General features: G+C 54.5%; 5 non-coding genes across 5 annotated transcripts; 2 read left to right on the top strand and 3 right to left on the bottom strand.

Moving 5' to 3' along the window:
* Positions 1-3,349: 3,349 nt before the first annotated feature.
* TRNAV-CAC lies at positions 3,350-3,422 on the bottom strand. Its single transcript has one exon. It is a non-coding gene; the product is annotated as a tRNA-Val (tRNA).
* Positions 3,423-8,685: 5,263 nt separating this feature from the next.
* Positions 8,686-8,759, top strand: TRNAN-GUU. The gene has a single exon. It is a non-coding gene; the product is annotated as a tRNA-Asn (tRNA).
* A 1,194-nt stretch (positions 8,760-9,953) lies between these two features.
* On the top strand, positions 9,954-10,056 carry LOC121168897. The gene has a single exon (XR_005885766.1). It is a non-coding gene; the product is annotated as a U6 spliceosomal RNA (small nuclear RNA).
* A 1,820-nt stretch (positions 10,057-11,876) lies between these two features.
* Positions 11,877-11,949, bottom strand: TRNAK-CUU. The gene has a single exon. It is a non-coding gene; the product is annotated as a tRNA-Lys (tRNA).
* A 1,297-nt stretch (positions 11,950-13,246) lies between these two features.
* TRNAH-GUG lies at positions 13,247-13,318 on the bottom strand. Its single transcript has one exon. It is a non-coding gene; the product is annotated as a tRNA-His (tRNA).
* Positions 13,319-15,787: the final 2,469 nt, after the last annotated feature.

Here is a 15,787-nt window from a genome sequence, read left to right as displayed (position 1 = left end):
CTGCGGTCCCCTCCCCATATGTTTGGAAAGAAAAGCTGGGTTGCCTAAACAACTACAAGATCCTACTTTGCACAGCCTTGCACAGCCAGCACATGTAGTACATGCAGACAGAGAACTGTGAGACAGGGGTCTGGCAAGTGAGCACCCCCTTCCTCCTCAGAGGGCCTGGACCCAGCTTCCAGTCACAGAAGCTCTTGTCTGTTGTTCCCACAAAACCCAGTGCTGTGACCTGACTCCTTCCTCCCACCCCACATCTGCTTCTGTCCCTGTAGCTCAGGAGTCCTGGAACACACACATGGAGGAACCTACCACACAGGGCGCAGGGTGAACAGGGCTGGAGAGGGAGGCCACACAACTAGGAAAATAAGACATGAGACCTATACAAGATACAGATCATAACGGTGGGTGTCCAAAGGGAAATCTCACAGCACGACACCCAAGGACAGGTCCGTGACTGTCTCAAGGGTGTCCTGAAAGCACACATTAGTTCTGTGGCCTATGACCATATCCCAGATGTGAGCCCTCACCTCCAGGCCGTGGCCTTGGTCCACACTCAGCCCACCTCTGGACCATCACCTCCAGACTTTGACCTTGGTCTGCATCTCCAGCAGTCTGTGTGAGCTCAAGATTGCTGACACAGTCTGCCCTGCTCTTCTTTAGCAAGGCAAGCTGGTATTTGTAAACTGCCTGTGGCAGAACCCATGTGGGTTCTGGCTCCTGGCTTTCAGATTGACTCTGCTCTGCCCTTGTAGCCATTTTGGGAGTGAAACAGCAGATGGAAGATCGTTCTGTGGGATATGGGAAGCCGGTGCTGTAGGTGGTGGCTTTACCTGCTATACCTTAGCACCGGCTCCTGACTCTTTCATTTTTGTGTCATTATTCTCTCCACTGGCATTGCTGTGGATTTCCAGGTTTGATGTTTTCAAATGAAAAACTCCCAGTGACAATTTGCTGGGTGGTGATTGGCAGGGACACCATCTCTGTATGTCTGGTTTGATTGTCATTATCCTGGAGATACTGGTGTTTCTTGACATCTGAGCCTACAGCAGTCAGAGGTTGTTCACATTCTGTCTTTCCAATGTGTAGTTAAATGATCCTGGGCCTGTAGCTGTCAGGCAGTTTCCCTTTCACGCTTCAGTCTGAATGTCCTTCCCCGTCCCCTTCAAACAAATAAAGCAAAAACAAAGCAAAAACAAAACTGGGGCACAGCATGATAGCCTAGTGGCTAAAGCCCTTGCCTTTCACGTGCCAGGATCCCATATGGGCACAAGTTCTAATCCCGGCATCCCTGCTTCCCATCCAGCTCCCTGCCTGTGGCCTGTGGCCTGGGAAAGCAGTCGAGGGCAGCCCAAACCCTTGGGACCCTGCACCTGCATGTGGGAGACCTGGAAGAAGCTCCTGGCTCCTAGCTTCATGGGGTGTGTGTGACAGAATGACACACACACACACACACTCACATACACACACACACAAAAAGAGAGTGAGAGACAGAATCTTCCATCCACTGACTCACCCACCAAATGACTGTCCCTGCTGGGCTAGGAGAGACCAGGCTAAAGCCAGGGACATCCTTTAGTTCTTACACTGAGGTGTAGAGGATAGCTGCCAGAGTCCAGCTCCAGCTGAGTTCGGAACTCGCGAAGGGTACATGGATGAAGCACAAAGAGAGACAAAATAGACTACTACAATTCCATGATCATCGTGGACAATGCACGAAAGTTGTCTGCTTTATTTATACCGAAACAGTCAAACTCTGGCTCAGACTTTTTGTGTCATGGTCAAGTGGGTGTTTCCAAGGATCATTCTGCCATTTGTTTCACCATAAAGCAGGATGTTATCCATCCTGACCCTGTGGTCAGGAAGTTCTCAATAGATGGTGCATATCAATCAGTAACACATTCCTACTACAACCCTCATTCTACAACTTAGTCTTGAAACAGTTAAGGGAGGAAATGCATCACAGAAGGAAGGACCTAAAGATCAAAGAAAGAGGGAAAGAATGGATTCCAACTACACCTGGGAACGGAACACCCTTGATTAGTATATGAGGGCAGCAATGGGTGACAGCAATAATAAAAGGCAGTTTGGTTAAAACGGCATGAGCAAATCAACTTCCAAGCTCACATTGGTAGTAAATATAAACTGTGCAGAGGCAGACAATGCCTAAATCAGCGGGATGGTCCGGAGTCCCTGCAAAGGGAGGTGGAGCTGCATTCAGGTGATTGTAGAGACATCTGCCGGGCCCTGCCGTGCAGCGGGAAATTCCCTGCGGCCCTGCCTTCCATGGAACAATACTCTACACGCCTTCATGTCTTCCACCCCCACATCTTGGACCCCAGCAGCTAGGCACTTGGGGAACCCTTCACTGCTTTCCCGGGCACACTGACAGGGAGCTGAATTGGAAGTGAGCAAGGAGCTGCACTGAGAATGGATTGGCTGGGATGGGGGCTTTGGAGCAGCGCTCAACCTGCTGCACAGTAACTCCAGCCCCTCATTCTGACTGCTTCGCGTCATATGTGACTGAGGCTTGGTCTCAACAGGTGTTTAAATAAGCCTCATCAGGTCTTGCAATGGAGCCAAGGAGTAGTCCTTTGGGAAAACCACCAAGTCTCAGACCCGTACAAGCCAGGTCCTTGGATTTACCGGTCTCCGTGCCTATGAAGTAAGAGTGTCTCGTCATGCCTAAACCTCTCTTCTCAGCTGCTGAGTCACTCTGAATGACAGCATGCATATGTTTTATAAAAGATAACCATGGTTGGCCTGCGCTACTGGCTAAAGTCCCATCACACATGCCTGGGATTCCATATGGCAGAGCAGGGCCTGTACGAAGCCGCAAGCCAGGAGTGTCATCGGGGCCTCCCTTGTGGTGTAGCTGGTAGGGAACCTGAGGCCCAGGCCTTCCTTTGCTGGTTTCCCAGGCCAGTTATTTATTTATTTACTTATTTATTTATTTATTTTTAACTGTATTAAAATAAAAAAGAGTGGTGCAGGGTGGCAGTCACAAGTGAAGCAGCAGGACTCCAATTGGTGTGTACCTGGTGATCCGGCAGCAGGTGGCGGCCTAACCCTGTGTACCACAGCACAGCCCCTGGATTTACTTTCTCTAGGGGCTCAGTGTGTCGAGGGGAAGGAAGCAGCGCCCTCCTGAGGTGCAGAAAGTTTCCAAGATAGAAAGCACTTGCTGGCTCGGTGTGAATGCAAGAGGAGGCATGAAATCTATGGAAAAGGTGCCAAAGCAAGGGTTTAGTCTTGGAATGTGAGAAGCGCACTGTCAGGGTGCAGAGATAATGAGCAGCGTGTGACTGGGAGAGCGTTGCTAAGACTGAGCGTGAGAGCGTGGAAAAGGAAGTGTTTCCGCCCGGTTTCGAACCGGGGACCTTTCGCGTGTGAGGCGAACGTGATAACCACTACACTACGGAAACGGAGATACCACACAATCACACCAGGGCCTCCCTCGCCTTCCTCAGCACGCCGCCTGCTTCCACTCGGTCCCCGGGAAGAGAAGCAGCGCGGGACACACCGTCCGAGCCTCGGCGACGGGGAACCGCCGATTCCCCCTGACCGCACGCCGAGTCCCAGTGTGAGCAGCCGGCGTCCCAGCACTCGCCTTTGTCGCTGCTCCTAGCTCGGGGAGCAGGGCACCGAGGCCCGCCCCACACCAAGGCCCTGCAGCCGCCACAGGCTGCGGCCGGGAGGCGCTGCCGCCTTCCTGAGGCGCTCAAGGCCGCGCTGCACAGCGACTCCCGCGGGCCGTGGGCGCCCTGCGCGGGAGCTGTGCTGCGGGAGCTGCGGGAGCTGCGGGAGCTGCGGGAGCTGCGGGAGCTGCGGGCGCCTCAGCTCTCAGCTCCTCCTCGCCGGGGCCGCCTCCGGGTCTCCCTGGTGCCCGCAGCCTCCCGCCCTGCCCCGGCCGGGGAACCTCTCTCCGGGGCGCGGCGACTTCTCACAGTGCCCCAGCAGCTCGTTCGCCGCCGGGATGCAGCGAATCTCGACACAGCTAGCACCTGCGTGCTCTGGTGGGCGTGCGACCTGCGGGCCAGGGCTCCTGATGCGTCCGGTGCGGGTTCGCCTTTTGGAGAGAGTGCGGAGGGGACGGCGTTGCAGACCTGTCAGGAAGGGGGAGAGAGGCACAGGTGTTGTCGTGTGGGCGACGACTCTTCCACTGCATAGCCACGCATGCGTGGTGGGAAAACCCAGGTATCTCTCACCTCCCTGGTGGTCCAGTACCTAGGTTCTTGAGCTTAAAGTGCTGCTCCCGGGGTTCTATTCCCGGTAAAACGAATGAGGTTTTGCAATCGCATATTGAAGTCTTCCTGAGTGTTGATGTCCTGGAACTCTACTCAGGAATAGACGACCACACTAGTTGTGGCATCCCCCCTGGATATTTAGGATTCTCCGGGGGCATTGACCTCTTACTCTATTTGCTAAGTGGCCATTATTGAAAGAGGCAGTTTTACTTCCGGCAATGACTCCCCCCCACTTTTTTTTTTCAGATCGAATTCTCCCAAGGTTGGCAGCTGTAAAGTGTGGGGGAATATCCTTTGTCCATGAGATCTGAAGTTGCCAGGAGAGTGAAGAGGCAGACTCATGGAACTAAGCAGCTGCCACTCCAGTTTTCCAAATGGGCGACAGAGAGCAAAGCCTGGCTGTCAGCCCGTGTCTAGCCGCTGGACCAAAGGAACAGGGGACACAGTCTAGGTAACCACAGCAGTTGGGAAGTCAAGGAAATTCTAGAATGCGAGAAGTCACTGAGGACGTGATAGGTTATGTGTTAACGTTTGCATGTTGGGTGTCTCCTGGCAGTTCCACACAGGGCAGAGACAGACAGGGCTGTGATTCATTACCGAAGTCAACTTTAAAAAGGAAGGAAGGTGGAAGGAAGGAAGGAAGGAAGGAAGGAAGGAAGGAAGGAAGGAAGGAAGGAAGGAAGGAAGGAAGGAAGGAAGGAAGGAAGAGACAGAGACAGAAATCCTACACACAAAAGCAAACAAATGCATCTGCTATTCACACTGACCCATATTCTCTTTTCACTGGCATCTGAGACAGCAGGGAACTGCAGGTTGCTTCTTCCAAGATCTGGGCTGTTTTGAGACCTAGGTTCTTTACTTCCTATCCAGCTTCCTGTTTCCGTACCTGAGAAGGCCCCTGAAGATGACCAAGTGCTTGGGCATCTGCCCCACAGGGAGACCCAGACAAAGCTGCCGTCTCTAGGCTTCAGCTTGGTTGAACCTTCACCTGCTGTGTGCCTGTGTGGAGTGTATCAGTGGATGGGAGACCCCAGTGTGTGTGCTTCTCCCTCTCCCCTGGGGAGTGAAGGCTCTAGGGTGGAAATGCCCCTAAAGGGAGACTTTTGCAGCTCAGGAGTGAAGGGCAGACTCTTGCCCTCTGACTACATGACGAAGATTCAATCACTGTCCCCTTGGCTGTCTAGCAGCAAACATGAGTGCAACGGCTCTCCTACTTGTCCTAGTCCTACAGGTCCATCTGGTTCCCACTGCACAGGCTTCCTTCCCTCAGCTGTTTGTGTACTTAAGAGCTCCTGATGCAAAACATTTTCTCTGCCATGCCAGGACTCACTGACACTGAGTTCTGGAGTGACCTGAGGGCCCCAGCCTTGTGCCGCCACTCTGGAGTTTATGGGAGTGTATCTACTAAGATTTGAGTCTGGATCGGGCATTGTGGTGCAGCGGGTTGGACTGCATCCTGGGACACCTGAATGCTTATCAGAGTCATGGTATTGAGTCCCGCCTCTACCTCCAATCCAGCTTCCTGCTAATGTGGCAAAATGGCAGCCGGTGAGAGCCCCTTTCCTGATCACTTGCCATTCAGATGTGAGACCTGAATGTGTTTTGTAGCGCCTGCCTCCACCTGGCTCAGCTCCTACTGTTACAGGTATTTGGACTGTGTGAGCCAGCACGCACAAGATTCTCTCTCTCGCTCGCTCTCTCTAATTTAAACTTGCAAAGGCAGATATACAGAACAAAGGAGCTTCAGAGAGAGAAAAATCTTCCATGCTCTGGTTTACTCCACAAGTGGCCACAATGGCTGGAACTGAACCAATGTGAAACCAGGACTGAGGAGCTTCTTCTGGGTCTCCCATGTGGGTGCAAGCTCCCAAGGCACTGGGCCATCCTCTACTGCTGTGGAGCAGACTGGATATGAACTGGCACCCAAAGGGGATCCTGGAGGATGCAAGGTGAGGATTTAACCTCTAGGCTATTGTGATGGGCCCCAGACTTGAATCAGTGTAGGGATCGATTTGGTCTGTCACCCGCACCAGCCAACACATATCCTGTGGATGTAGCTGCCTGGTCAGTTTCACCCAGCGCCATAACTCACGTGAGTCTAAGGGTGTGGTGGCCTAGCCCAGCCACCCTGCCACAGACCTAGTCCTCAGCATACCAGCAGGTACTCTAGCCTAGTTGGGGTGGCCCCCAAAAACCCTCACCTGACTTGAACCCAGCCCTGGTTCTTCCACATGCCAACCTCTGCTGCAGCCTAGCTGGCCCCAGCCATCATCCCATCCAGCTCTTGGGCACACTCATGGATGCTGTGGCTTAGTTTTGCCTGACCTGCCCCCAGTCCCAGCCCACACCTAGGTCAACAGATGCCTCTGCCTTGGTCATTCTGCCCTGCCCCTAGCCCTGGTGCTTGCACTCACCTGCAGTGAGTCACCTACTCACATACTACAGCCTAGCAGGAGAGTGCCCACAGTTCTCTGTCAGATACGCTCTCAGCCCTAGATCATGTGCCTACCATGGGGTACTGCAGTCCAGCCTGACCTGACTAGCATCCAGTCTCTGCACTTGCCAGCTGATGCTTCAGCCTAGCTCAGCTGACCCGCACCCATTCGAGCTCTTGTGTACTCCAGCAAGTACAGCAGCCTAGCCCAACCTGGCCTCCCTCTCACACTCACCATTGGAAGCAGTGGCCCAGCAAGGGAGTGCCCGAAGTTCCCCTCCCAGGCCTGCTCCCAGCCCCAGGTCTTGAGCATGAAAGCAGGTGTTGTGGGCCAGTCTGACATGGCCCATCCCCAGTGACTGCTGCATTTGCCAGCAGGTGCTAAACCCTAGCTCAGCCCCGCCCACTCCCACTCCCAGCTCTCACTGGCAGGCACAGCAGCCTAGCCCAGCCTTGCCCAGCCCTAGTCCTTCTGTGAACTGATGGGTGTTGCAGTCCAACGTGGCCTGGACTTGCCCTGGCTCCAGATCTCATACTCACCAGCAGGAATTGTAGCCTCATAGGAGGTTCCCCAAGAAGGAAAGCAAGGCTGTCCCGAGCACAAAAGTCTGTTCTACCCCCTCCACACGGGCCTATGAGACTCAGCACGGACCCACCTCCTGGTCCTGGTCCTGCTCCCAGAGTGTCCAAACTTCGCCCATCCGCGTGGTGGTTACATCCCACCCCCAGAGTCCTCCGGCATAAGCGACATAAGCGGCCCTAGCGACAGCTGCAGTGGAGCCAACGGCGCCGAGGGTGCCTCTACCTCTCCTTCCTTTCTCACTGCAGGCACAGAAGCCTCAGCCCCGCGTCGTCTTCTCTCTTCTCTGGGTGATTGGGAAAATACACAATCGAGGCGCTAAGGAACACGAAGGCTGATACATACAGAACAACCGAGTTTTCAACGCGAAAGCAGGCAGAATAGCTCCGAAGCGATAAGCCTCTTGAGAATGAAAGCTACAGGTGTGAGATGTACCTGTTTGCAAGTAACGAGCATCAGTTGACTGACTAGGAAGACTCTTGTAATGTTTTGTTCCAGATTTTTTGTCTGCACCTGCTACCGCTGCCCCTGACAGTACAATGGCGGATCATTGTCTTTCCTGGGCCCCGGAGGATGTGCGAGGGGAGCGCTCCACCGACTGCAGGGTGCGGTTGGCGGGAGTCCCTGGCGAGTGTTCCCGCCTCAACCGCTCGCGAGGAGCAGGCTGTATGCCACCTGCTCGGAGCTCTGCAGCCCGGGAGTCCCCAGCTGCTCAGGAGGAAGCCTGGCGAAGGTAGACCTCCGTGTTCGGATTCCAGGGGAAGCACCCAGCGCGCACAGGGACGCGCGGTGACGGACACCGGGCAGGCAAGGAGAGGTCAAAATGGTGCGACTCGAGACACGTCCCGATTTTCCGGGTGAGAACACACAGGGGCCGGCCTGCACAGGGCACGCGCCGTCGCGTCCCCACTTTTGTTGACTGACCGGGGGTCCCCAGTCGCACCTAGTGCTTGCGGGTTCCCTCCTTGCCCGGGCACCGAAGCCTGGGCTGGGGCTGCAGCGCTGCACCCGGTGGGGGGATCTCAGGTCGGGCGCGGGATGCAGGGATGTGAAGCCGGGACGTTTTGGGGGATCCGAACAGCTTCGCCCAGCCAAGCACGGTGACTTTCGGCCCAAGGCCCCTTTCCCTGCTGCGGAGTTTCTCGCCGCATCAGAAGCCGGAAGGCTGCGTTTGTTTCCCGTGGCAGGGCAGGGTAGCGCAGGGCGAGGGACTTAGGGTCGCCGCGGAGCAGGCGGCGAAGGCCGTGAGTCTGGGGCCTGACTGACGTGGCAGGTGGCGGCCACGAGAGCCCAGCCGCACGACCCTGAGTGCCGAGTGTCGCCCACGTCCTGGGTGTGTATGGGACGGGAAGTTTCGGGCCTGGAGGCCAGAGTGCTGTGGACAGTTGCTTTGTCCAGGGAATGCGTTTGTTATGAGTTTGTATTGTGTCTCTGTGGCGCAATCGGTTAGCGCGTTCGGCTGTTAACCGGAAGGTTGGTGGTTCGAGCCCACCCAGGGACGGAATCTCTTTTGCTTTAGTCTGGTTTTCAGCAATTGAAGTCGAACGACTTCAGGTCCTCTGGACACCTCTCTCCATTACATAGATAGCACTGGCTCCTCCAAGCAGAAATCCTGGCAGTGGGGAGGAAATCCGCAATCTTGCTCTTCAGGTCGGGCACTCCAGAGCTCTCCAGGGCCACAACTACTGCGCATGTCCCAAGAATTCGCAACAAGAAAACCCCAGTGTTGTGTGTCACAAGGCTCCAGATTCAAGGGTGAATTTTTCCTTCTGGACCGTGTTACTTTGAGGAAGTTCCTGAATTTTCTGTGTCCCGGTTTCCTTGTCTATAAAAGGAGGCGAATAGGAGTGCTCCCCTCCTGAGTTAATATCCCATGAAAACTGCACATAAAGCACTGGACCACTGGATACATGCTCATGAAACTCCAGCCACTACGCTTCTGTTGCCAACAGCATCAGCATCTTCATACTTATCGCAGCCTTTTAAACAACTGCACGTCCCTTCGTGGTGTGCATGAACCATTAGGTAGGTAACATTCCTCGGTTGGAGGACACGAAATGGCTTCTCATGTTTGTTACTGCAGCATTGCTGAGCATGTGCTTACACAAATATCCTTCCTCGCCAGTGCAAGGGTTTCCCTACAACAGACTCCTGCAGGTGGACACACCTAAGCAAGTGTTTGCGCATGCCTGATTTCCCTAATCCTAGTTGACCTCAGAAGAAGTGTACATACTTAATTTCCACATTCTAAGGGACTTCTCCTTTTTTGGTTGCATAGGCTGGCATTTACTAGCAGTACAAATTCCTTGTTTTGCTTAGGGAATGCTGTTGCCTAATGTTATTGGTGTCACACGAGGCTCTCTGAAGAACTGGGTCTGAGAGTTTTCTCCTAAGCCGTGAACACTGCAGGAAAGCGAATCCCAGCAGAGCCGTGTGCTTGCCTTCCCCTGGCTGCAGAGGTGGTGGCAGAGGTCCCTGGACTTGCTGCTTCTGTGGCAGAGAGCTGGTGCTGCACTGCCGAATGACCCAGAAGTCACCCTCCAGAGTGGGACCAAGGCCAGTCCTGAGCCAGATAAAAACCAGAAAGGGTTGTGACCTTTTATCTAGTGCATCCTTGCCTTATTTGCCTGTGCTAGGAGAGGAGAGATTGCATTCTCAGCGTGCTACTTGGTGAACATAATAATTACGGCCATGCTTGCTTCAGCAGCACATATACTGAAATTGGAACAATACAGAGAAGATTAGCATGCCCCATGTGCAAGGATGTGCAAATTCATGAAAAAAAAAAATGGCCACTTCACTGCTCTTGTGGATAAATCTGGGCTGCTAGGTGGCTTTTGCTATGAAACCTTGTCTGGTGAGCTGAAGTGGACAAGTTCCTAAAGAAAAGTTGTCATTTACCCGCAGCAGTGCCTAGCGGTTAAAGTCCTGGCCCTGAACTCACAGGAATCCCATATGAGTGCTGATTCTAATCCCGGCAGCCCCGCTTTCCATCCAGCTCCCTGCCTGTGACCTGGTAAAGCGGTCCAGGATGGCCCAAAGCCTTGGGGCCCTGCACCCGCGTGTGGGAGACCTGGAAGAAGTTCCTGGCTCCCTGGCTTCAAATCAAGGCAGCACCAGCTGTTCCAGTCACCTGGGGAGTGAATCCTCTCTATGTCTCCTCCTGTTCGTATATCTGACTTTTCAACAAAAATGAAATATTTTTTTTTAAAAAAAATGGAAAGAAAAGTTGTCATCGATAATAGAAAAAGTGGAGTCAGTCCACTCTCTCCCCTGCAGAAGAACCAGTTTCTGAGGTCCCTGTGCTTGCTGCGTTGGGTTCTCCTTGAATGCAGTCTGCTTTGCCATCTTAGAAAAACAAAAGAACACATCGAAATAGGAGGTGATTCAATGGCTAAATCTTTGCCTTTCACACTCTGGGATTTCATACGGCTGCCAGTTTGATTACCAGCTGCTCCACTTCCCGTCCAGCTCCCTGCTTGTGTCCTGGGAAAGCAGTAGAGGATGGCCCAAGGCCTTGGGAGAAATTCCTGTCTCCTGGCTTCAGATTGGCATAGCACCAGGCATTACAATCACTTGGGGAGTGAATCATTGGATGGAAGATCTTCCTCTCTTTCTCTTCTCCTCTCTGTATATATCTTACCTCGCAATAAAAATAAATAAATCCTTTTTTAAAAAATCAATTCTGAAGATTTGCCTAAAGTTACATAAAGTCTTATTTGGATCCTCGTAGAGGTCTATCTAAATAGTGTCTTGTTCATTAAGGCAGATTTACAGAAAGAAAGAGAGCGAGAGAGCCAGAGATCTTCCCTCTGCTGTTTCAGTCTCCAAATGTCCACAAAGGTTGGAGCTGGGCTGGTCCAAAACGATGAGCCAGGAGCTTGTTCCGGGTCTTGAACATGGGTGCAGGTGCCCAAGCACTTGGACCGGTGCAGAGAGCAAGAGTGACCGCAGTGTAGGGTTGTAGGAGGCTTCTTTGTTGTCCAACCTTGGTGACAGCAGCTCCTGCTACACTCCAGGAGCCACTGCCCCGTGAGGCCAAAGAGCTTTTGAAGCTTTCATCTTCCAATCAGATTGATGTTTGCAGTGCCAAGTATCCACATGTCCTACCAAACTGCCAATGAACTTAAGTGGCAAGAGACAGGAAGGGAATAACTGGAGCCCAAAGTTTCCAGGTGGCACATTCAAGTTACACAGAATGGCGTAGGAAGATGCAGGAGGGGAGGGGCGCAGGGAGCCTTTAGAGCTCCTTTTTGGAGCAATTGGCCCTCGCCCCGCCCCGTCCCCCTCCTTCACAGCCACCTGCCCGGCTTTGGCAGTAGACATGGCACGGCCCTTTGCGGCCAAGGCACGCTGCTCCTCAGCTCCTTGCGAGGCCCCGAGGTCCCGACCTTGGGAAGAGAACGAGCCTCGCCAGGGGCCAGTCCGGGGACTGAGACAGCACAGCGTAGTGGGGTCCTTTCACTTTAGCTCAGAGGCAAGGAGAATCAGATTCCCGAGGTTTATCTACACACAATACCTGTCTCGGACCATTTGGAGTGGTGAGGGAAACTTTGTGGAGGGGCGATTTAACAGTTCAGAATTGGTAGTAGATGAGAAAGCTTCAAAAGAGGGGAATCGCCCAACGTGGGGCTCGAACCCACGACCCTGAGATTAAGAGTCTCATGCTCTACCGACTGAGCTAGCCGGGCGCACAACTACCACCACTTTCTAACGCATCCATGGCATTCTCTCCACACAAGCAAAACCGCTTTGTTGTGTACAACTCACCGCGAAGGCATCTGAACTCAACTCCGCCCCAGGAGGACAACGAGAAAGTACGCGACAGGACGTGGATGGGAGGCACCAACAGCGCCAAGACATCTGGGGCTTGGTGGGAGCGCGGTGGAGAGCAGAGGATGAACCGTGGGAAAATTGGCCTCACCAGTCCCTGGAGGCCTTCCTTTCTAAATGCAGATCTGTGTTGCTTGAGTAAAGAACCGCGTTCAGGATTCCGAGACCAAGATGTCTCCAGGTGTACACTCGGGATCCTGAGTCCAGATCCATGCCCTCCCTTTATCGAGGGCGCAGCAATCCTGCGTCGATGGTTTCCAGCCACGGCTGCTCCCCATACCCAGGTGAAAGCCTTGGTGCCCAACGCCTCGAGGACCTGAGCGGTCACGCGGACCTGTGAGGTCCCGAACTCCTCAATCTGGGCTGCCTGGGTTAGCCTAATGACACATAATAAACATGGCTGCATAACGTGTGTGTGTGTGAGAGAGAGAGACAGAGAAAGAGAGATACAGAGAGAAAGAGAGAGGCAGAGAGAGACAGAGAGAGATCCACACCTGGGCAACTTCTCCCCTGTAAGTACTGTACAGTTGCTAAAACCATTGACTGTGCAAAACCGAAAGAACTTTTCTTCCCAGATGAACATGCGAATGAATCTGGGTAGAGCTGAACGAAAAACCAAAAGGTGAGGCCTGATGCGGAGCGGCTGGAACAGAAAACTTGAACATGAACGACTGTGGTCAGTTTATTCTGACTTCCAGGTAGCGCTCTTCTGAGAACGTCCTGCGAGTCCAGCGCTGTCACGCCCTCCGCGGGGATCTCTGTCCACAAGCAGCAGGGGACCGAGAGATAAAGGCAAGACACGCTGCCCTGGACTTGCTATCCTGATGGCAAACTCTTGTAAAGGCAAGGCCAGGTGGTTGGAAGGCTTAGTGGTTCCGAAATGAATGGTGGAGATGAACCTGTAATCGTGGCTGAGCAGGCCAGCGCCTCCCCTCCAGCGGGACCCCGACACGCCCGCGTGAGGCCAGCAGCCAAGAGGGGAAAGGCTTGTAATCCGATTCCGGGGTCAGAGCCTGTGTTTTTTCCGAGGCACCTGAGGACTGTGTGCTCAAGAGATCTAGCCAGCGGCCCTCCGATTCCGACGGGGCGAGCACCTCGTCTTTTTTAATAAAAAAGCACCAGAGCAGGATGCACTGCACCTGCCACAGCAGGTCATGCCGTGACTCGGATTCGAACCGAGGTTGCTGCGGCCACAACGCAGAGTACTAACCACTATACGATCACGGCGCGCCACCCGCACACACACGACGACAAACGCCCGCCATGGCACGCCTTTCCTCACAGCGCTGCCTGCCGGCCTCGCCCGGCGCCGCCTCCTCGGAGACGCAGCCGCTCGCCCTCCGCCGGCCTCCAGCCCCGACGCCCGGCTGGGGCTCCGGCCTCCCCGCGGGGCCGTGCGCTCACACCTGCTCCCTGGACGGGGAGCGGGCTGCGGCCGCCCCGCTCTCCGACGCCTGCCCCTCACGCGATCCAGTTGTCCTCCTCAGGGCTGCGAGACGCGACCCGGAAGGATCTTCCTCGGTGTCTCCTTCCCGTTTCACGAAGGGAGACTCGGAGCTGCCGGGCGGCGGACGGGCCTCAGTCGCTGCTTGGGATTCGTGTTTCTGGCTCCCCGGGGGCGCCGCGCGCTCCCTCTGCAGCTGAGACGCTGGGCGACGTCCTCCTGCTCCCTCAGCACAGTCAAGCCGCCTCGGCAAATGCAGACGCAAATGACATCCCTCTCTGTTGCTAAGGGTGACCTTTAAGCTGCTGAAAAAGGAAGAGCGGACAGGTGTAGCTCGTGGGTGCGACCGTGACAGCATGAATAGATTCACTCTGAGCCCGGCTCCACGAGGGAGGAGGCTCCGGAGAGGATCAAACGCCCTCCGTGCCGGGCGAGGCCGAGGCACAGGCATCCACAGTGAGAGGAGGGGAGCAGGCACCCGCAGCCTGCGCTGTTGCCCGAGGACTTGGGCTGGGCCTCCCGCGGGAGCAGATCAGGAGGCGGGTCCTCGCTGGGACCTCGTGGAGAAGGGGAAAACGCTCCTGGCTTCCGGGCTTGCCGGCAAGCGTGCAGCACGCAGGCCTTCTTGCTTCCACAGTTGCTTGCCTTTATTTGAAAGGCAGCATTAGAGATAGAGGGGAGAGAGAGAATCTTTCATCTGCGGGTTCAGTCTCCAAATGGCCAGGAAGTGCAGAGCTGTGCTGACCTGAAGCCAGGAGCTAGGAGCTTCATCTGAGTCTCCTGTAAGGTGCAGGGGTCCAAGCACTTAGGCCATCTTGCACTGCTTTCCCAGGCCTGTAGCAGGGAGCTGGGTCGGAAGTGGAGCAGCTGGGAATGGAACTGATTCTGCCTCATTTTGGCTCACAAAGACAGCTGGACTGGAAAGTCCTGGGTTTGAGCCAGAGCTGTGGCGAGCCTCCAGGATTCTGTGGAGGTGACCCTGGTGGGGAGCGCTGCCCTTAGACCCACGGCCTGACTGTGGGCAGGAGCTGCAGCAGCTGCTGCTTGCTGGCTGTGGGATGAGGTGAGTCCTGTTATATGGCTCATCTTCACTGGTGCCTTATTTAAACCTCTGACAAGCACACGAATGAGATCCCTTATGATGGAAGAGTTCAAGAAGATTTAGCCAAAACACTGCAAAGCAGCAGAAAGGGAAGAGAAGGGAGTCCTAGGTCTGGTGCTGCTGTGAGAAGAGAACCAGCTCTTGGGAACGCTAGAGGGACCCTTTCCCAAAGACACAGGTGCCACTCAGTGCAGCTGCTGGGGGCCCAATTGGCAGGGTTGCAGCTGGAGGAATCCCAGCTGGTGTTCCCATGCCTCAGGCTCCCTTGTTACTCGCTGGCCACCCACACAGGGATGAGCCTCAAACAAGAGGCAGTGCTGCAGCCAGTATTGCAGGGGCCCATAGGGAGCCAGTTTCCACTTAGCCATGTGGGTCCTCCCCCACCTAGGGGACCAGGGTGCACCTCCTCCAGGCACAATGGGACTGCCTCCTGCTGTGGGACACCTCCAGTGAGTTCCCTAGTGGGAATTCTCTCTCTCTCTTCTCTCTCTCTCTCTCACACAAACAAACACACACACACACCTAACCTCTAATATGCAACCACCTCAGTGTTCCAGCTCCCCTCACCTTGGGATGCAAGGCCTTCTCTGAGCAATGACCACTGAGTCATGGGTCCAATCCCCCAGGGCCACGTTAACACAGACCTAGGTTGTGTTGCTGTTCCAGGAACTGCGTGGTCTGGGAACAAGCTCTGCTAGGGTGATCTGCCTGCAAGGCAGCAGTCAAGCCCTTGACTGCACGGGGTGTTCTAAGAAACCAAACTTGTGCCCACAGAGGATCCTGTCCTGCCTCTGGCAAATGAATAGCTCCTGGGGTCTTGGTGGCTTGTCAGCCCTGGGAATGGTGATGTGACCTCTGCAGGCTTCCTGACCAGCTGGCTTTTGCGACCACCTAGGGGCAAGGTGATGGTACTCAGCAACAGCGAGTATAACGGAAGCGGTCTGATTGAACATGTCCACTTATTGTAATGCAAACACAACCTTATATACACTAAGAAAGGAGAAGGCCGGACATCTCCCGGCAGTGCTCCCATCCAGTAACTGCACGGTAACTGGCTAGAAGGCACATTCTCTCTCGACTCTCCAATCAAGTCATAGCTCATGTACAATGCTCAGGGCAGGTAGCTAGGCTTTGGGTCACATATACCAGG

This window comes from Ochotona curzoniae, unplaced genomic scaffold (genome assembly GCF_017591425.1).
Source record: "Ochotona curzoniae isolate NIBS_2020 unplaced genomic scaffold, NIBS_Ocur_1.0 scaffold_1037, whole genome shotgun sequence".
In the NCBI taxonomy this organism is placed as follows: Eukaryota; Metazoa; Chordata; class Mammalia; order Lagomorpha; family Ochotonidae; genus Ochotona; species Ochotona curzoniae.
Note: the sequence above shows the minus strand (reverse complement) of the source record. Positions and strands in the feature narration are given on the sequence as shown.